Source organism: Gorilla gorilla, chromosome 11, assembly GCF_029281585.2.
Source record: "Gorilla gorilla gorilla isolate KB3781 chromosome 11, NHGRI_mGorGor1-v2.1_pri, whole genome shotgun sequence".
Lineage (NCBI taxonomy): Eukaryota > Metazoa > Chordata > Mammalia > Primates > Hominidae > Gorilla > Gorilla gorilla.
Genome location: NC_073235.2, coordinates 16,262,001 through 16,287,867, shown reverse-complemented (window position 1 = coordinate 16,287,867; position 25,867 = coordinate 16,262,001). Strand labels below are relative to the sequence as shown.

Below are 25,867 nucleotides of genomic sequence, written 5' to 3'. Positions count from 1 at the left end.
ATTGTATGATGATCTAAGTCAGTGGCTTGCAAATTTGGCCCAAGGCTTATTTATTAAAAATGCTGATTCTTGGGCATCATTCTCACGATTTCTGATTCAAAATTATAAACCCATGATGGCACTCGGAAATCTTTGTTTTACATTTAAACTTCTCCAGAAGGCGCTTGTTCAGACTACCAAGACTTACCAAGCTTTGATCTGTGCATCAGAATTCAGAAAGAGCTGATGTAGGCGTTTTGTCCGCAATGATAAATGTATCTGTCATCAGTAGCTATTACTCTAGCTAGAAATCACTCTTCATATTTATGATAATAAAGTAAACCAAGAGTTCAGATCGAGAAGTAAAACGGTGGGAAAATATTTAAGTCTTGGTAACTTGAGAAACAAAGGCACATTATTTCTCAAAATATGGAAGAGGAAATGGTGCTGGATTTTAGGGCACCTTCCCAAGGTCATTGAGTATGAACCGTCAAAATCTCATTTAGTTGGAAATGTCTAGTGATCGTTGAGAGACATGGGAGTCCCACTCCAAAAAGAAGATGGGGCTGGATATACAACTGGAGTTTTGAGTATAGGCCTTTGGGGTCTAAGGCGAAGTTCAAAAAGGACAAATTCAGAAATTCAGGGTGAAAAGAACAGCTTGTTTTATAGCAGTGTCTCTCTGAGTGTGGCACTCGGACCACCAGCATCTGCATCACCTGGGGATTTGTTAGAAATGCAGATTCTCAGGCCCTGCTGCAGATCTATCAAACAGACTCTGAGTGGGTTTCGCAAGCCGTATGCAGGTAAAGAGTCACCGCACTCAGTTGAGCTGAGACAGCCTCCAACTAAGAGGACGGGGTATCTCTGCCTCCAGGGTGATTCGGTTTCTTCATTCACTGCTTCTCAATTGACTTCCTCTCAGAAGTTCCAAATTTGCATAATTAACTGACGCTTTCACACGACTGCCACAAAGAAAGGGACACTAAAAATCACAATCTTTTTAAAGACTCCACTTACTGCAAAACAAAGAGCTGCTCACTGTGTCAGAGACAGTTTTCCAGCATCGGCTACTTTTACCGAAGCTTCAAAAATATGAGAGTTAAATTTTAGTGTCAGGCTAACCTGCAGAAGATGCCTGAGCATTATCGATCAAAGGGTGAGTGAACAGACAATAGAAAGAAACCAAATAAATAAAAAGGAGAAAATTGATAATGAGGACAGTCAGGTGGGTTATCTAAATGGCCTTCTTACAGAGGAGTAAACATAGTTATTTCTAATCTCGCAGAGCCCAGAGTGACCAACCCATCTTAAAACTTAGCCAGTCTAGGACACAAAATTTCTTTCCACTTCAACATTAATGTGAGCCAAATTATTTCAATTATTAATATTACTGAACATCCACTAGTCCCAAGCACTGTGCTCGACATAAATAAATACATAAGAAGAATAAAAAACATAACACCTATTATCACACAGCTAGGTAAGTTTACTCAATTACTTAATTAATTATAAAAATGCATTCATTCAAAAAGCAGTCTTTTACACATTTCAAGACACTATAAATTCTAGGGGTAATAGACACAATATAAATAAACAAGCATATAAAAAAGATAATTTTATGTGGTGCTTATGTGATCTGATGAAAACAGGATAGTATTAAAGGGAGAAACTAGGGGTGGGGAGTGGAATGCATTTTATATTGGTGGTCACACAAGTCCTCCTTGAGGAACAGATATTGGACTCGGGGGATGTGCGCTTTCCAGGAGAGGAAAGAGCAGGTACAAGGGTCCCAGGTGGGGAATGAGTTTGTCTAGTTTTAGGACTGGAAAGGAGGCTCATGAGGCTGCAGCCTTATGGCAAGGTGAGGATAAGTCCACAGAGAAGTGCAGAGACCAGGTCAACTAGGCCCTGTAGGCCATGGTAAACGGTATCATTTTTATGTCAAGTGCTATTGGAATTTCCAAGGGGCATTAAGCAAAAAAAAAAAAAAAAAAAAAGTTAGATTCTAAAAAGCTCAGTCTGTGTTGGCAAGAGTGTTCCCACTTTTATGTTTGGGGGCAGTGTAAATTGGTATAATCACTTTGGTAAACATTTTAATGGTATCTCATAAAGCTGAATATTGCATACTCTAAGACTTAGCAGTTATATTCCTATGTGTATTTCTTCCAGAAATGCATGCTGACCTATACCAGAATACACACCAAAGAATGTTTACAGAAGTATTGTTCATAATAGTTCAAAATGGAAGCAACTCAAATATCTATTAAGAACAGAATGAATAATTAAATTATAGTATATTAACACAATGGAATACTATTTTGTTGTTTAAAATATGGTGGATCCATGGACCCACCATTTGAATACATTTGGGATTGTGGCAGATCTAATCATCAAAGTTTGGTGAAAATGATGCCACGTGTCCTCATTCATAAAAGGGCGTGTGTTCATAAAAGGGCATGTGTTTCTGTCCAGTGCTGCTGAAACGTTTACTCTTGGAGTATTGAGCCACTTGTAAGAAATTTGACTCCTCTGACACCACCACGCTTTAAGGAAGCCCAGGTTATATTAATAGACACTTGCAGGCACACTGATTTGTGGTGTTTGCTGTGTCACCTTAGCCCAGCTGCTGCACATGTAAATGAGGAAGACTCCAGGTAATTCTAGTCCCCAGACATCTGAGCCTTTTCAGGTGATACCCAGGCTTTATGAAGCAGAGACAAATCTCCAAGCTATACTTTGTTTGCATTCCCAACCCACAGAATCTATGAACATAATAAAACAATTCTTTCTGTGCCAGTTAGGAGTGGTTTGTTACATAGCAACAGAGAACTGGAACAACTATATCAACAAAACTATGTGCAGAAACACACAGCAACATGGATACATATATCATAAAATAAGTTAGATACAAAAATAATAAACAATGATATAATTTTTTAATAGAAAATTCAAAAAGAAGTTAGAAAATTTATATTATTTGTGAGTACATATAAACCAAAGTAAGGAAGTTATTACCATAACAAAAATACAGTTACATAGAAGAAGTAAGTTCTAGTATTCAATAGCACAGCAGGGAAATTATAGTTAAAAAATATTTATTGTATATTTCAAAATAGCTGGAAGAGAAGAATTGTAATGTTCCCAACAAAAGGACAAAATAAATGGTTGAGGTGATGGATATCCCAATTACCCTGATTTGATCATTACACATTGCATACTGTTATGAAAATGTAAGACGTACCCCCCAAATACATACAACTATTATGTATCAATAAAATATCAACACAGTTACATGTACAAACGAAAAAATGATTTTGATCAGAAATACCTGTCCCTCCTGCTTCTAGGTAAAGATAATGTTCTATTTATTGAGCACATTGATAATAGCTACACGAGTGTTCACCTTACAACAATTAGTTAAGCAGTGTATTTATGTTTTATGCACTTTCTCATATGTGCATTATGTTACGTAATTTAAAAAATGTTTAAGAAAAGATCATTCTGTCTGCTGGGTAAAAAATGACTCCAACAAGAATGTGAGGAAGTAGGGAAATGAGTTGCACGACTGATTCTGTACTTAATGGGAAGGATGCTGTCGGCTTGTACTAGCTGTGCAGACGGTGAGAGGAGATTGGTTTTAAAATATTTTGGAAGAAGAGAGAATGGGATTTCCTGTTGGGTTAGATAGGGCTGGAGAGTTCAATAAACAAAAAAAAAAAGGAGAATCAAGGAAGATTATAAGTTTTTGACTCAAGCAAATGGTTGGATTGTGACACTATTGACTGACATTATTATTCATTTCAATATTACCAACTAGCATATGGTTTTATTGTAATATGCCAAATTTTTCTGATATGTGCTTTTGGGGTTAGGAAATATGTAAAATTAAAAGTCTGGTGATAACTTGCTCAGATTATTAAGACAAGTTAATATCTTCCTGATAACTCATAACGATTTAAGAACAAGTTCTTTGACTCACATTGACACATATCATTCCCAGGTATTACGACAAAAAAGGAATATAATGAAAAGAAATAAGCAAACTTCCCTGTATCTTCTGAGGTATAGTTCAATTTATTCCTTTTGCTGAGAATAAATCAAAATGGTTTAGTAAGAAAAGAATAGTTAGGCTTGGATTCTAAAAATTGTAAACCAAATTTTACCATTAACTAGCTTGGTAGTGTTAAGCAAGCTATTCAAACTTTCTGAGATGTAGCTTTATAATATCAAATGGAGAAAATAATACATGGCTAGCTTCAATTGCAAACATTTTCATGAGAATCAAATCAGCCTGTAAAATAGCTTGTAATGTCGACATCATTCAAAAATAAAAATATGTTATTGTAAGGTATCTTAGCTGAGTCCAAATTAGATTGCTAGTGAATTTGAAAAGTAAAGAAACTCTGAAGGTATCTGTTTGCATCAATTAATTCCCTGAGATGGATAATTTTGTTTATTTCCTGAGGAGTGGTCTGCATAGAAGTGCCTGGGCATAGGTGGGAGGGGATTGGAAATCATGGAGAATGAAAAAGATAGGCTTTTAATGGTTCTCACTCAGCCAGGTTTTGAGCCCTTTCACAAAGAGATTGTTGTGTTCACCAAAAGTCTCCAGTTTCCCCTCCATGAGGGTACATGATAGAATTGTACTTCCTGGACCTTCCCCTGCCCCTAAGTGGGGTCATATGATAAATATGGCCAATAAGTTGTAAGTGAAAGTGCAATGTGTCACTTTCAGGTCAAGCATTTAATAGTCCTTGAAATAGTTTCCTTTCTCTCTGGCACAGGAAGCAGCAGAATTTGAGGTGAGAGCTAATCCGCTCACTTTGGTCTCTGAGTGTCTCCCACAAGCAGAGCTCCTTTGTTAAGCCCTGAGAGGCATTTTGTGGGAGAAAAACAAAACAAAACAAAGTTTTTTTGGTTTTAAGCCACTGAGATTTGCGGGTAGCATAACTTAGCCAGACCTAGTTGATATATGAGAGAAGGGCTAGCGTTAAGTACTGAAAGTGTTTGTTTATATTAGGTTTTCTATGTGTCTGGGCCAAGCATCTGCTGCAGGGCACAGGTAACCAAGAACAACTTAGTTAAGAGGAGAAGTTGCCCAAACCTCCTCCATTGCCCCAAAGTTCACAGTACTGCTCTGGGACCTTTCAGCACAAGAGCGGCTTCCTGAAGAGCACTCGTGTGTCCAAAGGAGAAGGTAGTAGAATGCCTAGCACTTGAGAAGCAATGCTCTTGAGTTTTCATGAAGGGCAACTACTAAATGTACATATTCTTTGTGTATCAGTCTGTTTTAATGCTGCCAATAAAGACATATCTGAGACTGGGAAGAAAATGAGGTTTAATTGGACTTACAGGTCCACATGGCTGCAGAGGCCTCAGAATCATGGCAGGAGGTGAAAGGCACTTCTTACTTCATGGCGGCAAGAGAAAATAATGAAGAAGCCAAAGTGGAAACCCCTGATAAACCCATCAGATCTCGTGAGACTTATTCACTATTATGAGAATAGCACGGGAAAGATCAGCCCCCATGATTCAATTACCTGCCCCTGGGTCCCTCCCACAACATGTGGGAATTCTGGGAGATACAATTCAAGTTGAGATTTGGGTGGGGACGCAGCCAAACTATATCATTCCACCCTGGCCCCTCCAAATCTCATGTCCCCACATTTCAAAACCAATCATGCCTTCCCAACAGTCCTGCAAAGTCTTAACTCATTTCAGCATTAACCCAAAAGTCCAGAGTGCAAAGTTTCATCTGAGACAAGGCAAGTCCCTTCTGCCTATGAACCTATAAAATCAAAAGCAAGCTTGTTAATTCCTAGTTACGATGGGGTATGTGTATTAGGTAAATGTAGCTGTTTCCATGGGAGAAATTCTCCAAAATAAAGGGGTTACAGGGCCCATGCAAGTCTGAAATCCAGCAGGGCAGTCAAATTTTAAAGCTCCAAAATGATCTCATTTGACTCCAGGTCTCACATCCAGGTCACGCTGATGCAAGAGGTGGCTTCCCATGGTCTTGGAAAGCTCAACCCCTGTGGCTTTGCCTGCCTCCTGGCTGCTTTCACAGGCTGGAATTGAGTTTCTGTGGCTTTTCAGGTGCACAGTGCAAGCTGTCAGTGGATCTACCATTCTGGGAGGATGGTGGCCCTCTTTCTTCTCACAGCTCCACCAGGCAGTGAACCAGTACGGACTCTGTGTGGGGTCTCCAACCCCACATTTCCCTTCTGCACTGCCCTAGCAGAGGTTCTCCTTAAGGGCCCCACCCCTCCAGCAAACTTTTATCTGGGCATCCAGGCATTTCCATACATCTTCTGAAATCTAAGCAGAGGTTCCCAAACCTCAATTCTTGACTTCTGTGCCCCCACAGGCTCAACACCACATGGAAGCTGCCAAGGCTTGGGGCTTCCACCCTCTGAAGCCACAGCCCCTACAGCCCAAGCTGTACATTGGCCCCTTTCAGCAATGGCTGGAGCAGGTGGGACAGAGAGCAACAAGTCCCTAGGCTGCACAGAGCACGGGGACCCTGGACCCGGCCCATAAGACCACTTTTTCCTCCAGGGCCTCCGGGCCTGTGATGGGAAGGGCTGCTGTGAAGATCTCTGACATGGCCTGGAGACATTTTCCCCATGGTCTTGGGGATTAACATTAGGCTCCTTGCTACTTATGCAAATTACTGCAACCAGCTTGAATTTCTCCCCAGAAAATGAGTTTTTCTTTTCTATCCACATAATCAGGCTGCAAAATTTCCAAACTTTTATGCTGTGCTTCTCTTATAAACTGAATGCCTTTAACAGTACCCAAGTCACCTCTTGAATGGTTTGCTGCTTAGAAATGTCTTCGGCCAGACGCCCTAAATCATCTTTCTCAAGTTCAAAATTCCATGAATCTCTAGGGCAGGGGCAAAATACCACCAGTCTCTTTGCTAAAACATAACAAGAGTCACTTTTGCTACCGTTCCCAGCAAATTCCTCATCTCCATCTGAGACCACCTCAGTCTGGACCTTATTGTCCATATCACTATCAGCATTTTGGGCAAAGCCATTCAACAAGTCTCTAGGAAGTTCCAAAATTTCCCACATTTTTCTCTCTTCTTCTGAGCCCTCCAATCTGGTCCAACCTCTACCTCTTACCCAAGTTCCAAAGTTGCTTCCACATTTTTGGGTATCTTTTAAGCAGTGCCCCACTCTGCTGGTACCAGTTTACTGTATTAGTCCGTATTCATGCCGCTGATAAAGACATACCCAAGATGGGGAAGAAATAGAGGACTAACTTTAATTGAACTTACAATTCCACATGGCTGGGGAGGTCTCAGAATCATGGTGGTAGGTGAAAGGCACTTCTTACCATGTAAGAAGTGACAACAGAAAATAAGGAAGAAGCAAAGGTGGAAACCCCTGATAAATCCATCGGATCTCTGAGACTTATTCACTATCATGAGAATAGCATGGGAAAGACCGGCCACCATGATTCAAGTACCTCCCCATGAGTCCCTCCTACAACACGTAGGAATTCTGGGAGATAAAATTCAAGTTGAGATTTGGGTGGGGACACAGCCAACTCATTTCATTCAGTGACTCCTGAAAAAAATCCAGGGGAAAAGTTAAGTTCCTCAATGGTTAAGAGCTATCATAGTTTGAACATTTATGTTAATGTGACCATATGTGAACTCATGATAGATGACGCTTAGAAGAACTGAAGAATTGAATTATTATTATTTACCCTTGAAAAAATTATGAACTTACTTAGAAAAGAAGATCTTATGAATCAGGAACTTATCATTCTCTCCTTGGTGAGAGCATAATGATTTAATGTACAAGGAAAACTAAGAAGAATATACAAAAAGTGGAAACGAGGCAACTAGCAAATTCCTGACTCCCATGGTCTCTTCATTTCATTTATTTCCCTTGAGAGCTCATTGATCTGAAACCTAGGAGCAGTCCGTTTTCATTATTGACCCGCAACACTCAATAGCCCCGAAAACCAACCTTGGTTATTTCGTTCTGGCCATTAGACTCCTAAATGTTCTGGGGGTTATTCCAGATCATAAAGAGAGCAGGGAAGAGGATAGAATCCTACTAATGAAGTGATATTTATAGGTTTTATTTTTAATACAAGAGGCTAATTATCCACAGAGAAGATACATCTCCGATCTACCAGAATGCCAGGCTGTATTTAGTTACACCAGATGACAGGGCAGAAAAAGTTATTTCGGGATGTAATCAAACTACATTTAAATATTTTGAAAGTATAAATACCTTCATCCCTTATTACCTATATTTATACCTGCCCTCTCATTTTAAATTATGCACAACTGTGAAACACCCTTCCTGAATCTCATGGCTGATTATATTCCCAGGTTATGTATTTAAGCTATTAGCCACTAGATAATATATATTCTTTTACTTCTTGTTGAATTTACATAAAATATTTGTCTTTACCAGGCTGACACATTAAATGACAAGCAAGTAATCCTAGACTGATTCTTGAGCTTCTTAACTCTTCTATGTCTAATGCCATATTAATAATTAGAATTAGAGAAACTGAGTGAACTGCAGACACCTAGAGACGTTTCCACATGTTCTCTGTTCGTACAGCAAGGTAGAAATTTAGGAACTGATAAGTTGAGTCCACATGAAAATGCAATTCCATTATTAATATTTCAGTCTTTGGTCCTTATGCAACAAGCAGTTTCGTGTACATGAATCCAAGCATCTGGACAGAAAAAAAAGGAAAAGAATAGACCTAATATCTATGTGCTTGATCCACATGAGGCCGAATAATTGGCAAGACTCTAAAATTCTTTCTTATCATAGGCAGAGCAAATAACATCCATCCCTTGTGGGCCCTTTTCTGTATTCTACCGAAGAGAAATATTATGATATGAGGAAGGAACTAACATCCGAGAGCTTAATGGATTCTAGGTATATTCAGTTCTTTATTTGTATCATCTAACTTAATATTCGCAATAAACTTCAATGATGCAGACGTTATCCTTCCTACTTCATGAATTAACAAAGAGAAACACAAAGAGTTTGCAGGCAGTCACACAAATAGTTTCATAGAGCCAGACTGCAAACCCCAAGTAGGTTAATTCCCAAGTCTGTTTTCCCCTTTACACCCCAGAGGTGCTCTTGAAGGGGAGTTGGGGTCCGGATGTCACTGGCTGTAGTTTCCAACTCCTTTAGAATCAGTTACACCTCCTAGAATCATTCATGATCTGTTCTGTTTTCTTCTATCTTCTGTACCTTTCTTTCTTTCTTTCTTTCTTTCTTTTTCTTTTCTTTTTTTTTTTTTTGATACAGAGTCTCGTTCTGTCCCCCAGGCTGGAGTGCAGTGGCACAATCTCGGCTCACCACAATCTCCGCCTCCCGGGTTCACGCCATTCTCCTGCCTCAGCCTCCCGAGTAGCTGGGACTACAGGCACCTGCCACCACGCCCATCTAATTTCTTTGTATTTTTAGTAGAGACGGGGTTTTACCACGTTAGTCAGGATGGTCTCAATCTCCTGACCTCGTGATCTGCCCTCCTCGGCCTCCCAAAGTGCTGGGATTACAGGCGTGAGCCACCGTGCCCGGCCCATTCTTCTGTACCTTTCGTAAAGATGTGATTTTTTTTTTTTAATTCCCATTTTTTTCCTCATGCTTCTAAATATATCTAAAATTTCCCTGAGATTTTTCTAATACATATGATTTCCTTGGTTGTCACTAAGGAAAATGGAGATGTCTGCAAAATGTTACACAAGGGCAGTAGCTTCAGGATCGCATAAGACCTGGGTTCAAATTCTGATGGTTTCTATAACTACCTGAGCCGAAAGTTACTTTTTCAAGCTTCAGTTATTTCATGTATAAAACCGGAGAAGCAACATGTGCCTCTAAACATCATGAGGATAAAATCTGATCAGACTGGCAAAATGCACATTCTCTCTAGAAGAACAATAACAACCAGTCCCCTTCTCTAATGTGTGAGATGATATAATACATCCAGTCTAGGACACTGTGTGTATTTTCATGGGTCTGTCAGAATGTCTTCCTTGTAAGACTCTTTTGTGCTATTCTCTTTGTTCTGTGGCTGTTTTCTAGTCTAATTTTAGCATTCCTTGTATGTGAAGTGTTTGTATTTTTGAGATGTTTGTATTCAGAATGCTGATTAAAATAAGTATACAAAATCAGTGTTCTAGAAAAATAAAACACATTATCTGGAATGTATAAAAAGTAATTTACATATTTCTGTAGTTAATTTTCTTTTCCTCATATCGTTCCTGATTAACCTCTACTAGCATGATTACTTTGTTATTAATGACTATCTTTCAATCCCACCTTAATTTCAACATTATGGATGTTTCCCTTTCACTCAATCACAAGTTCAAGGTTTGCTTTTTGCCCCTTGTTTCAATAATTCCATTTAATCGTGTATAGCCACATATCATGTGGTTCGAATCTTGCGCTTACATCATTTATGCATTGCGCTGACAAGAAATAAACAACTAAAGTAGCTACATCTCATTTTCTTCTAAGCATAGTGAAGGGAAGTGTGTTAAATTGAGCTGTGCGAAATAACAGAGGTTTGTACATTCCTCATATTCAAGGTTTTGCTTTGCCTTCTCAAAATGCAAGATTATCATCTACCCCATTCAAATTATATTAAATGAAGAATGATTCAAATAGTGCCAGCTGCCAATTTAAATTTCAAATGGAAACCTGCTCATTTGCTGACTCTTCATTCACTACTCTTCCTTCCCCTACCTTTTTCCTACTTCGCTTTCCAATTTATTTTAAAGCTACTTCTTAGGTATTTCTCAGGGGACATCCAACTCAAAGTGAGTAGGGCCTTTGAGTCAAAAACTGCTTCCATATTTTTCCCTGTGTAAAAACAAAATCTAGTTGCTTGCCACTGATCACAGACGAACCTCAGATAAAACCAGATTGTGCTAAAAAATGAGTACCCCCTTTCCATAATTAAATTGCTCAGAAAAAGGCAAATGTCTTTTCTCTATTTTTTCCCAGCCTAAAATTTAAACACAATTGAAACTTGAAAGGAAACATACATGGATTCATGAAAATGGAATTATCATGAAGCTTTTGGAATTGTATCTTTACTGTCTGTTTAGTCTAAATACTGTACACCTGGTGGTGATCACAATGAACTGTCAATTTGTGAATAGTTAAGGTATGATCCTGTGAATGAGAAGGCAGCCCTACTAATTCTGTTTTCTCTTAGGACTTGAAGAGCAGCATGCATTGTGTGTGTTATAGATGACCTTGAAAAGACGTTGGGGTTAGTTTTGATGCAGTCAGTTGAGACACAAATTGAACTTTAGGAAAGAGAGATAATGCAATCCTCAAATGAACTGCAACCCTGTACTCTCCATTTATCTCTGACATTTATTCTTTAATATAAACTTTTTAATTTTTTTTCTCTTGAGATGGAGTTTTGCTCTTGTTGCCCAGGCTGGAGTGCAATGGCACGATCTCGACTCACTGCAACCTCCACCTCTCAGGCTCAAGCGATTCTCTTGACCCAGCTTCCCGAGTAGCTGGGATTGTAGGTGTGCACCACCATGCCTGGCTATTTTTTGTATTTCTAGTAGAGACGGGGTTTCACCATGTTGACCAGGCTGGTCTCAAACTCCTGACCTCAGGTGATCCACCCTCCTCGGCCTCCCAAAGTGCTGGGATTACAGGCGTGAGCAACCGTGCCCAGCCCCATAATATAAACTTTTTTTTTTTGTAAATTTAAGTACAACACAAAAATGGAAAAGTGAAGAAATATTAATTTTCCAATAAGATGAATTTCAACGAGGTGACCACATCTATGTAACCAGAATCCAGAGCAAGAAACAGGGCATGTCTATAACCTTAGCATTCTCCTCCTCGTGCCCCCACCCCTGTCACTGCCATGCCCTTTAAGGGTGCCTGCCCTCCTGACTTCCAGCACTGCACTTTAGCTCTGCTTATTATTGACCTTCATGCAGATGCAATCATAAAATGTGCAACCTTCAGTGCCTGAGAGCCCTTATTCTCTGTATGGGTAAGAAAAAGAAGAATAAACAAATCGATTTTTTTTTCTGTCACTTACTGGGCAACACACCCCTTAGTTACAAGTCCAATTCTTATTCTTCTTCTCTAATAAACTTTTAAATTGTACGATTACTCTAGATTTACAGAAAAGATGTAAAAATAGTACAGTGATTTCTAGTATACCACCTTCTGATTTTTCCTAATGTTAACATTTTACATTACCATGACACATTTATCAAAACTGAGAATCAACACTGACCCATTACTTTAAACTTCAGGCATTCCTCATATTTCACTAATTTTTCCATGAATGCTCCCCACCCCACCCCTTGGCCCATCCTGGGACTCCATCCTGGATACCACCTGGCACTTTCTTATCATGTTTACTTAGACTTGGCTGGCCTTCAGTGGTTTCAGGACCTTGACAGATTGAGGAATACTGGTTAGATACTTTGTAGACTGTCAATTTATGTTTGTCTGTCGTTTTTCTTATGATTAGACTGGAATTATAGGTTATGGGAGACTATCTCAAAGGGGAAGTTCACAGAATGACAAGGAGCCCATGATATCAACATAACATGCTGGAGATGTTAATCCTTATTGGTTTGGTTAAGGTAGTATTTACCTAGTTTCTCCATGATAAAAATACCCTTTCTCCCCCTTTCTTACTATATTCTTTGACAACGAGTCACTAAATACATGCCCCAGTCAATGTTAAGAAAGGAACACAGGAATTATATCGCATCTCCTGGGTACTGGAGGGGACAGAATCTACCTACGCTGTTGTTTGGAATCTTCCTTGTAAGCATGACTTGACACTTTTATTTAATTTATTTATTTATGAAGTCATTTCTTTACATCAGTATGGCCTCATGTATATTTATACTTCAGATTATAATCTAGAACTATGTTATTTATTTTGCTGCTCTAGTTGTTCAAACTTTGGTTGTTGAGAAATTCTGGCGCCCCTTTGCCATACTATTATCCTTACCTATTTACTTATTTATTGACTACTTCCTTACTTTTTGACACAGATATTCTTGTTAATGCTCCAACGTTATCTGGTAATGCTGATTGTCATTTAAAAAGTAGAATTGAGGCTTACAGTAGTTCAGTACCTTGCCCAAGATCACCCAGGGAGTAAACGGTAGAACTCATATTTAGACCTAGAAACCCTGATGACCAAATCTTTAAGTTCTTGTCAATACATCACATGCCTCACAAGAAACTTAGGGACAACTAAGGTCCAGGACTCAAGCAAGGACAACCTCATCACTAAACATCAGATATTCAACTCTGAAACAGCTTTCTGGTCTTGGTTCCTCTGGACATAGGATGGAGACTCTTGGCTACCTAGATTTACATTAACCTTGATAGTTAAAATTAATTTTAAAACAGGGAAAGCTCTGGGCTCTGTTGCCAGTTTGGTATTCTTGTGGGCATGCTGAGGTCATAGAAAACTAATCTTGACTTGCTTTTTGTTTCTCATTCTCTTGTATCCTCTTAGGTATCTAGACGGTTGAGCTATGTAGCTCTTCAAGTAGAGTTCTATGATCAAACCACCCAAGCCTCTGCCTATTTCTGTCTCCATTACAATTTTCAGCCAAGAGAAGGGGTTAATTTTTAGAAGGTGACTTCACAGAGACTCTGGTCCATCGGTTACACATTTAAACAGGCATTGTTTTTAGCTGGCCAAAACACTGGGCCTAAAGTCAGATTGGTTGAACTGCCGTGTTAGAAACAGTCACAAGAGAATCTATCACTTGCACATAGGAAACAGCCATTTATGGTTATGAGTCAACACAATTTTCCTAAAAGGAACATGCAAAATGCTCCTATTGGGGTAAGTATACAAAATATGTACAGTAAGCATATAATGCTGTACAGCTAAATAACATGGAAGTTAGGGGAACCAGCCCTTCCTGCACAGTCAAAAATCTGAGTATAACTTTTAACTTCCTAAAAACTTAAATATTAATAGCATACTGTTGACCAAAAGCCTTACCAGTAACATCAACAGTTGACTAACACGTATTTTGTATGTTATATATATTATATACTATATTATTACAATAAAGTAAGCAAGGGAAAAGAAAATGTTAAGAAAATCATAAGGAAGAAAAAATAGATTTACAGTACAGTACTGTATTTATTGATACCATAAGTTGACATTGTTTACAAAATGAATTGTCTGTCTGAAATGGTGGCAACTCCATCTGCAGACCTCAATCTACAGTCCATACCAAGAAATTCAACTCTTTCTTGTAGTGTCATGACTTTTCTCTGCTTCTTGGGAGCACTTCCAGCATCACTAGTGGCACTTTGCATGGGCCCCATGGTGTTATTCAAGCTTTACTGTATTGCACTAAATACAGTGAAAATTAAGTGAGAATTGTGAGAGATCACTTTTTACTGTACTAGGCAATTTACTGGAGAGACAAACGGCTCAGGAGGAGGTGATTAGCATCACACAGAGTTTTAAGTGGACAGTAGGAACACTTGAACTCACCATAATAGCGATTGGAGGTGGCTACAAAATTACTCTACTAGTACAGTTACATACTACTTAATTGTATGCAGTTATGATTTAGTATCACATCTTCCTGTTTGTTTACATTTCTCTCTACTGTTAATGGTTCCATGCATGGTCTGTAAGTGTGTGTCCATGAGTTTTGATAATTTTTAACTTGTTATAATAGATTCGTGTATATTTTATGGTAATTAGCAAATGATAAAATAGACTGGTATCTACATACATTTTATGCATTCATGACATACCTAACTTCTTCCTATTTTTTTGATATTTCTAGGCTATGTGGTTCATCAGTGAGTTTTTTCAAATTGTCACAAATCTCTAAACATTTAAAAATATATTTATTGAAAAAAAAATCTCTGTATAGGTGGACCCACATAGTTCAAAACTCTGTTGTTCAAGGCTCAACTGTGCTTATGAATTGAGAACGGTGCACTACACTTAGATTAAGTCAGGGACAAAACTCAGCACATTGAGAGCACTAGCCTTTTTTTTTTTTTTTTTCCCCAGAGATGACGTTTCACTCTTGTTGCCCAGGCTGGAGTGCAATGGCACAATCTCCGCTCACTGAAACCTCTGCCTCCCAGGTTCAAGCGATTCTCCTGCCTCAGCCTCCCAAATGGCTGGGATTACAGATGCCTGCCACCATGCCAGGCTAATTTTTTTTTTTTTAAATTTTTAGTAGAGGTGGGGTTTCACCATGTTGGCTAGGTTGGTCTCAAACTCTCCACCTCAGCCTCCCAAAGTGCTGGGACTGCAGGCGTAAGCCACTGCACCTGGCCTGAGAGTGCTAGTCTTCATCATGCCATAGCAGTTCACTTAGAATTCTGGAAAAAGGTCTCCTTATCCAAGAGAGGAAAGCTCTACATTTTAACAGTTTCATCCCATTTCTACTGAACTTTTAAATACCGGAATATACTGTAAAGAATAAGTTTAAAAAATTTCAAGTCATGACCCTGAAAGTAAAAGACGAATGGTATACAAAATAATCTGACAGCATCACAGGATTAAAACAAAAGTATTAATGACTGCCATACAATTCTAGATTATTAATAGTGATATGTGCCTCATGCAATGTACTGAGAGCTTACACTATCATTCCTTGACATATTATTAATCCATTTCATCATTCTGAGGTTAAATAATGTTTAATAATGCGAATGAAAAAGTAATGTAAAACTGTATTTTTGACACAGAACTGAGAATGCGTTTATAAATATAACCCAGGAAAGCACTGATTGTTCTGTAGGAGCGACTCTCAAATGGATGCATCTCATTTATCAACCAATGGCATAGAATTGCTGGAACAATAAGGTAGTACTTGAAATCATAATTTTTGCTCGAGTATTGATTAGTAGAAAAATAGATTATCCTATTATTGACAAAGACACACTTTGCCCGTTAATTTGGGTACAGAACTTTCCCAAATCATTTTGATGAGCTTCTCAAAGTCTGAATTCCCTTGCCAGAACGTCACTCCCAAAATGTCTCTGCCACTCACTGATCTCCCTTGTCTTCTCAGGCTAAAATTATTTTTGGATCAATGGAAAATATAAACAAGCAAAAACAATGGAACGGAACACCCTCGCTTTCTCTGAATCTCTATATTCTGTGAAATCTGTGGGAGAGTGACTTTGCCTATGAACTTTGGCTCCACTTTCATTTGAGACAAATGTCGGTGGTTCTCTTTCATGGCTGTGTGATTGAAACAATGAGTTCTCTAAGCATCATGGCTTATCGAAGATGTATGGTTTGCTGGAGGCTCAGGGACTGGACCAAAACTCACATCTAGAAAAAAACTGTCATTACCAGTCATGGACAAGTTAGACAAAGCCCCAGGTGGAAATGCTATCCTCTAGTCATAGCTCTTTTGGGAAAATCCAAAAGTAAAATATAATATGAACTTGTTGTGGCTATCAGGTAAAAAAAAGTCATGCTCAAAGACAGAAATGCAGCAATAGTTTCAGAGCATTGGATACATTAAAAAATTATCAAATGTTTGAAAGCACACTTTGTCTGCAGGACACCAGACTGAGCAACCTTAGGATGAAAACAACCCATAAAAGAGGTATTGTATTTGCTCTCTTGTTATGTCCAGACCATTAGTTCCCCAAAGAGGACCACCAGAGTCCAGAGTCAAAGCCAAGTGGCAAGGATCTTTACTACAAGTTCGAACCTGGTCCCTCCATTCCACAGCATACAAGAGGGCCCTGAACAATGCGAGTGTTTGCTTTTTATAGCCTGAGAGTTATAGGGGAACAAAGGAATTCTTTTGGTTCCCGCTTTTTCAGTAAAACTTTGAACGGCTGTCCCCTTATCGGAGACTTTCTTGGTGGTGTTTGTACTGGGCTCAGGAAGTTTGAGAGATATATGGCGATATGTGGTGAGATGGGAAGATGCGATGTGTTTGTACTGGGTTCAGGAAGTTTGAGAGATATATGGCGATATGTGGTGAGATGGGAAGATGCGATGTGTTTGTACTGGGTTCAGGAAGTTTGAGAGATATATGGCGATATGTGGTGAGATGGGAAGATGGGATGTGTTTGTACTGGGCTTGTTTGTTTTGAGCCCGGGGCTGAGGAATGTGCCCGGCTCCTTTCACTCTACTTACTGGAAAGATGAAATATACCCACTTGAGAGAGTAATTACAAAACAATTCATGCAACATGACATAGTGTGGTCATAACAAATTGGCACCAAGGGGAGGGAGAATGAGGGGGTCAACATGGTATAAGAAATGGACAGAGGAAGTCTCCGCGTGCATCAAGTGTATTTTAGGGGATATCTTGTTAATTTGCTGATATAATTCTAATTTGCAGATGGCCAAAGTAGGCGCTTTGAGCCTAAACAATGTTTAGGACATTATAGCATTCTATTAAGACTAACTATGACATCTTCTAGTTTTGGCAGAGGAATTTTCTGTCTTAAACACTGTTGTATCCCCAGTAACCAGAACACTGTCTGATACACAGTGGGCAATTGATTAATATCTGTTTTTTAGGTGAACATTTCAAAAACAGCCATAAAAAAGGATGAGTTCATGTCCTTTGCAGAGACCTGGATGTAACTGGAAACCATCATTCTCAGCAAACTAACACGAGAACAGAAAACCAAACACCACATGTCCTCACTCATAAGTGGGAGTTGAACAATGAGAACACATGGACACAGGGAGGGGAACATCACACACTGGGGCTTGTCTGGGGGTGGGGGCAAGGGGAGGGATAGCATTAGGAGAAATACCTAATGTAGATGACAGGTTGATGGGTGCAGTGAACCACCATGGCACGTGTGTACCTATGTGACAAGGCTTCACGTCCTGCACATGTATCCCAGAACTTAAAGTATAATTTTAAAAAATCAAATAACATAAAAAATTAAGGGAATCTGTCAAAAGGATATGGGAACTGCCTTGGAGGGGCTTCTACTGATAAAACTGGGAAAATATGAGCATCAAATAAACAACGATATTAATAGAAACACACACACACACACACACACACACACACACACACACACACACACAATAATACAGTTGCCTTGGTGGTCCACAAGACCAAGCCCAAGTTTGATAGTCCTGTTCATGGCTATGAGTTATTACAGTGAAAGGATGAAAAGCAAAATCAGCAAGGGGAAAAGTCACATGGAATGAAGTCCAAAGAAAATAGGTACAAGCTTCTAAGAGTCCTCTCCCAGTGGGGTCGCATATGACACACTTAATTGTTCCAGAAATATTTGTGACATGAATACAATATTGTCTACTAGGGAAGCTCATTAGAGCTGAGAGCTCAGGTGTTTTATTGGTGGCTGGTCACATAGGCACCCCTGCCACCCAACTTTGACTACCAAAATTCTAGATACCTAGAGGAAAGTAGGTATTCAGCCTAAACAATATTGTTTGTGTAAACAGTTTAGGTGCAATGAGGCATTCTTATCAGAGAAAAATGGGGACTATCTCCAAATACATGTTCCCAGATGGCAGCCAAGGGCCAACCTTGCAAGCAGGCTTGAAGGTATCCGACTCAGGCCTGCTGTGTTAACTATTTTTTGTAGAATAGTTCTACTTATTTCCCTCTTAGGAATATCTGACTTTTTCTAGAGATGAAAAATCCTAGAAAGATATTTGGAGGTTTCTTAGCTAATTCGATTGTGTGTATCTTTCCAAAGTGGGTATACTTCAGAGGGGTGCCTTATTTATAACATAAAATGAGTCATTTTACCACCTGCATTATCAGCCATTATGAACCTTTGTGTTACTTGCTAATATTCATCAAGTTCAAATGGTGCTCCATGCATTATATTCCCACACTGATGCACTATCTTAAAGATTTTCTCTGTTTATTTATTCATAATATTAATAATAATAGATTTTATTTCATAGGCTATGATAAAAAAACATATAAGCCAAAGATAAATCTCAATTTGCAATACAGGTTAAAATTTTCTAAAATTCCAAGGAAACAGGCTATGTCAACTTAAAATTGTCAATTTCTTTTGCCAACATTCGTGTCTCATAAAGAAATGAAAACAGGCATCACAACTTGAAGACGTGGTTGGGTGCCATCAAATGCTAGAAGAAAAGTGCAAAGGCTGATTCAGTGATACAACTATTTAGAATATACAGATATATAGCATTTTATCAGAGAAATTGTTTCCTAACATTCTAAATCATAGTTATAATGCTAAACATGTTCGCATTTTCCATTAAATATGCCCACCTCCTATGTATATTGGAATGGAGTAGCAAGTTTCTGATGTTTTCTTCCACTTAAATACTCACTGTCCTTTTTGTTCCCTGTTAACAATGTTCATGAGTCATTAACACAAGCCACAGTGTCTATTCAGCAATCTACAGTCACCTACCTCTCCCCAATAAAGGCAGATGGCTGTCATGTTTAAGAAGGTTGAAGACTTCTTACATAAGATTCTTTTTTTCCAGAGAAAACTTATTTTCAAACCAACTTTTACGTGAAAGCCCAAGCGAAAAGTAAAAAAGAGAGCTTCAGAAGAGCGACAAATTGGGAAAACTCAACACTGCGCTTACTTCCTCTCTTCATTTTCCACACCCAGCAGCTCCTGAGTGACACAGGCAGATTTCTAGAAATTAATCAAAGCACTATTTCCTCTACTCATTCCAGCATTCATTTGTTTATTAATATGCAAATAAGTTAATTTGATCAAGTCTACAGCGCTAGTTCAGTGGGCAAAGCAGATGAAAGTTGACCTGACTCCAAAGCCTATGCCTGAAACAAAACATGGCAATATTGAGCTTCTCCACTGTTTCTCAGGTGATCTGTATTTGATCCCGGCTTCTCTATTCAGAAATGGAGAAAATAAGTCCCAGAAAGGGTAGGTCACATGTACAAGCCTTCTTTGCTGTTTGGTATGACCTAACATTTGAATTTATTTCTTTACTCCCAGAATATGGAATTGGATACTATATTATACCAGAATAGTGGTTTTATGTCTCTTAGTGTTACACTTCATTCTTCTTAAATATATACTTTCTCTCCTCCTTTTTTTTCTTATATTCTATAGTCACACTTTTGTCTTTTGCCTGTAAATCTCAATCACCAACATCATTATGTGAGAATTGTCAGGCCTCTGAGCCCAAGCCAAGCCATCGCATCCCCTGTGACCTGCACGTATACACCCAGATAGCCTGAAGTAACTGAAGAATCACAAAAGAAGTGAATACGCCCTGCCCCACCTTAACTGATGACATTCCACCACAAAAGAAGTGTAAATGGCCGGTCCTTGCCTTAACTGATGACATTACCTTGTGAAAGTCCTTTTCCTGGCTCATCCTGGCTCAAAAAGCACCCCCACTGAGCACCTTGCGACCCCCACTCCTGCCCGCCAGAGAACAAACCCCCTTTGACTGTAATTTTCCTTTACCTACCCAAATCCTATAAAACGGCCCCACCCTTATCTCCCTTCGCTGACTCTCTTTTCGGACTCAGCCCGCCTGCACCCAGGTGAAATAAACAGCCTTGTTGCTCACACAAAGCCTGTTTGGTGGTCCCTTCACACGGACGCGCATGAAAAGAGTCAGTAAGTCCTTTGTGCAGTATAAATTAATACTCATAATATGATATAAAGGGAAAAAGAGCCTCATCTTATCTGTACTCTTGTCTGATAAATATATGTTACAGTAAATTACCTAATTAAACAAGCATAACATGAAAATCAGATGTTTGTTTCTATACATCTTAGAAGAAGGAACCATTTTCCTTTTTGTGCCATTTATTATTCTTTCAATTTGCAAAAGCTGAGTAATCAGGAATTCCACACCATGGCTTTAATTGCAAGCATATCCACTAAATGCTGATGTGGGATATTCTGTTGCTGAGCTTTTTAAAGTGACAACTTTTTCTCTTCCTTTTCTTTCAGTAATTAAGATGGCCTTATATAACCATACCTCACACTTATTAGCACGATATTCTTCTCTAATATATACTGTTTCCTTTAGTAGTCCAATTACTTGACAAAGGACAAAGATGCTGACAATAATAACAGCCATAACACTAGCTAAAGTTGGTTGTCTGCACACCATGTGCTAAACATCATTGTAAGCACTTGAGATGTATTGTTTCATTTCATAATGTCAAGAACATTAATTTAACATTTCTGAATGGATCAAAGACAAACTAACCCGACTCACTGGAGTTTATTCTTCTCTGGTGCTCTGCGTCACAAGGAATTGGGACCGCACACTCATGTGTGGTATATCACACTGCCTTGGGTCATTATTTAACTTCCCGTCTCCATCCCTTTGTGTACCATATTAGTAATCAATGTATTTATTTATCGGAAGGCTGAAACTTGGTGATTTCTTTTTCTGTCATCTCTCTTTCCATACCTCACGTACTTCAGCCTCTGCAAATAGTATCTTCTAAATCAGGGCTTGTCACACTCTAAGGTGCTGTGAATCCCTGGGGATCTTGTTAAAATGCAGATTCTGAATCAGCAGGCCTGGGGTGTATCTTGACGCCATGCTACTGGCTCAGAAACCACATTTTGAGAAGTGAAGTCCTCCACAGTTCTAGAATCAATCATTTATTCTCCATTCCTGATCACTTTCTTGATCATGAGAGAGGGACAGAGGGCCCCATCTGTGAATGAGTTCATGGGCCTAAACTCCAACATGCCAGTGTTTTCTCATATTGCTCGGGAAACAGTTCTTGTTCTTTTTCTTTATCTTTCTTCCCTATTTAACCTTGCAAAGCTCTAGTCAGGCATAAAATATATTCTCCTGTTACTCTGGTAAGAGAGCATGTATTTGTAAGTTTTTGCTTTTGTATAGAAGATCATAAATGTTTTTGGGTTTTTCAGAAAAACTATCCCCGAGTATCTGTATGTGATGGCGCTTAACCCAGATGTCTTAACGCCTTAACCCAGTAAACTGTATTTCCAGAATGTCTCTGATGGGCATTTAGACAAGAGACTGGTGAAGTTCATCTTGTGGGCTGGCTTTTAGCAAATCTCAAACTGCAAGCTAATTTTCCAAAGATATAATGGTGAACCTTTTTAACCCTTGGAGTTGATATCATCGTCCCATGGAACCTACTTCATCCACTTTCTTATCCTCAGGAATGACCCCCAGCTGAAAATGCTTTGCTTGCTAAACAAAGCACATGAATTAACGGCAGCAAGTGAGAGGATGCTGTTAAAAAAGATTGAAGGGACGGGTGTGGTGGAAAAATATTATAAAAAATGCTCCAGTGCTTTAATTGGTAAGTCAAGGAAATGCACACGAAAGTCAACTTTTTTTCTCTACCTAAAAGATCGGCCAAAATTAAAACAATCATATCCAGTATTACTACTCATAATACTATTGTATAAACAAGTTTAAGATAAATTTGGAAATATATGCATTAGAAATGTACATGTTCTCCTGGCCAACATGGTGAAACCCCGTCTCTACCAAAAATACAAAAAAATTAGCTGGGCGTGGTGGTGGGTGCCTGTAGTCCCAGCTACTTGGGAGGCTGAGGCAGGAAAATCACTTGAACCCAGGAGGCAGAAGTTGCAGTGAGCTGAGATTGTGCCACTGCACTCCAGCCTGGTGACAGAGTGAGACTCCGTCTCAAGGAAAAAAAAAAAAAAAAGTACATGTTCTTTTCCATGTGCAATAATTCAACTACTGAGAATTTATTCTAAAGAAATTACTAGGCTAGTGTGCAAGTATAATTTATATACATATATTTAGATAAACATAGGATGAGTATAAATGGCATTTCTCGATATTAAAAATTGAAAACAAAATATTAAAATGTAGGAAAATTGTTACATTAGATTGAACCATAAACAAGTATTTGATTATGTATGATCTAAAAAGTCATTTTTTATATAGTTCAATTTAATTATAGTACATGCAAAATAATAGAATATCAGCACATCATTAAAATGCACTCATATATGTATATATGAACATAGAAAACACATATGGAGGGCTTTCTACCTTGAGGGTACTTCAAAGAATTTTCTTCTGATGATGACATGATAATATGTGTTATTAGAGAAGTCATTTCCAGTTATTGTATTGGAATTCAGTTATTACTTTTTCAATAAGAAAAGTGAAAACTATTAAAAGCAAAAATGTGAAATGAATTAGCTTTATATCCTATACTCAATTAAACTATTATAGCAAGAAGGTAATGAATTTAGATAATTTGAGGATAGGAATAAGGCGTTACAAAGCAGAGATTTGCCACTCTTCTAAAATCCGTTAAAATACACTAAAAGGAGATCACAGCAAAGCGGGTAGCCTACAGACACTTCAGAGGAACGGTGGTGTGCATGCTACGTAGGCAGAAAGAGGGGTTTTGGTCTCAGAAGTCTTAGAGGCACATACACACATTGGCTCAAGGCTCGTAAAGGGTGGCATGGTGACGGTGTGCTGAACAGCAAAGCTGAGTTTTCCATCGGCTTCATTGCTTTAGAGAGCAGCAAGACAGGTCTGTTCTTTAGCCATGTGTTCTCTCAAGGAATCCAAATAATATTCAAGCAGTCATTGATTTATTAGCATTTAACTTATTATAAAAGGTATACTTAAAAATGATAAACTGTTCTTACCTCCCTGCTCAAAATTCTCCAGGGCTTTCCAATGCATTTGGAAGTAAAATGAGTTTCCCAACCAGGGATTAGGAAGCTCTGTGGCTTCCACGTTTTGCCTGTCTCTCCAGGGTCACACTCCAAGGTTCACACTGGCTTTCTCTCCGTTTCTAAAACAGGCTACACTCATTCCTGCCGCCATGGTTTTGCACTTGATGTTCTCTCTGCCAGGAATACTCTTTCTTCTGATATTTGCAAGGCTGGAAACTTGTCATTTAACCTGGGCTCAGATGTTACCTCTTCAGAATTCTCCAACCACCAGCCAAATAAAATAATCCCCTACCGTACCCCAGTCATTTTCTATGACATCACTGTTTCTTAAGTTTTCTTCCCAATGAGTATCAGCATCTGACACTCCTTTTTGTCTGTCTCCTGTGGTTCAAATGTGAACCCTATGAGAGAGAAGAGGATGTATCCCCAGTTCCTAAAACCGTGTCTGGCACAGAGAGGCTCAATATGCTGCAGAATAAGCACCGTGGACACCAGGGGAGGGGTCGGGATTGTTCCAATTGTGTGATTGGAATGGTGGAGGGCAGCAGCTATAAAATGATGGAGCCCATGGATTCCCAGTTTTCCAGAGGCCCAGCCAGAGCTGGCCCAGGTGGCTTTTTTGACCAAAACACCACACTGCTTTGGTTGTTTTGCTTATTTGCTTTACTTCACTTTGATATGAACTAAATTACCAGTAACCAGATCAGTGCTCAATACTGGTTTATATTACTTTTAATACAACTAAAACACCTGGAGGTTCTGGATGAGCTCCTAATGAGACATTTTTCTACCTGATAATTTCTGTATTTTTTACATATTCACAATGACTTTTTAAAGTAAAATTTTACTTTAGAGAATCTGGATTGTAGAATTGTGGATATCTGGGCTTCATTTTTTACACATGATGTTACACTTCAGTATTGCTGTAATTCTTTTCAAAATACGCCATGGCTCCATTTCAAAATGCCTCACCATCTGGGCAGACACCTTTCTCTCGCTTCTCGAAAATCACTGAGGCAGAGCAATGTTTCTCCATCCATTATTCTCCTACCCTGGAGGGTGCAAAGATGTGTTTTTAGCAGTCCTTGAGAATATGTGTCCTTCTAAAGAAGTAAGTTGCACCAAACACAAATCATTAAGGTAAATAGTTAAAGGAAGGCTTATATTTAAAACACTAATGTTTCTAGAACAAAAATTCTATCAGTCATTCACACTATAGAATAATTTAGCTTAATCAGTTTATTTCTTCCCTAATACACAGCTGAGAGACTCTGCTCTATGAGAATCTAAGTTTTGCTAGAAAGAAGAAGAAAAATATTACTTTTATCTGATTAAGCTGCTGCTCTTGTTCTCCAAATAGGAGTATCTGGGCACGAGGTATTGGCATAAGAAGGCCAGAGATAGGTGAAAATGAAAACGGGGCTGTGTGTGCTGAAACAAGCCATTTTTAAATCTTACTTCTTGGTCTGGAGGTCAGGAAAAGAAAATGTGATTACCTTCTTCCACATTTCCATTGCTGCCAGAATACAGATTTTATATTACTCCTCTTAGTTGTTTATTTAACCTCTTTATAGTTTAAGGCAACTTTTACAGGTTAACGTGGAATAACTAGACCTCAAAACTAATTAATAAAATACAATAAATTCTGCATTTAAAATCCTTTGTACAAAGTCTTCAGCTCCCCCTTAGACTGTCTGTTTCCAGGGTGGGGCTACATTATATTCATTGTTAAACTCCCAGGGCCCCTATACATTGCCTCTACAGTAAATCTTCAGTGAAACTCCTGAGCATAGGAGTTGAGATTTGGGGACACAAATGCTTCTCATTTGAGGCCTGTGTTTTAGATTTCCTAATTTAACGAGCTGTTCACTGTTTGTGTCTTTGCACTTCACATGGCTCAAAGACGGCATCTAACTTTTCATTCTCAGGATACTATCTTCTTGCCTGCATAAACCAGGTTCTTTCCACTCCGGAAAACAAAGGGTCCAGTTAGGTGTCAGCCTCCCAGCAGGAGACAGCAGAATTGGTCACAGGCAGAGCTGTCAGAAACAGCTTATGTGACAGTAGGCAGAGGGACACCTAAGACAGTAAGACATAGAAACAGCCACTTCTCACCTTAGACCAGGCAGCAGTGTGAGAAGGAAAACTTCAAGAAAAAAAAAAATCCAGCAAAGCATGCCCTATTCTCATCGCCTCTGCCAAATAAACAGTGTGATCTCTATTTTTA

General features: G+C 38.9%; 1 protein-coding gene across 1 annotated transcript in view; it reads right to left on the bottom strand.

Moving 5' to 3' along the window:
• DPP10 (dipeptidyl peptidase like 10) overlaps window positions 1–25,867 on the bottom strand; it is a 1,401,573-nt gene that overhangs the window by 1,030,744 nt on the left and 344,962 nt on the right. The gene's annotated exons all lie outside the window — the stretch shown is intronic.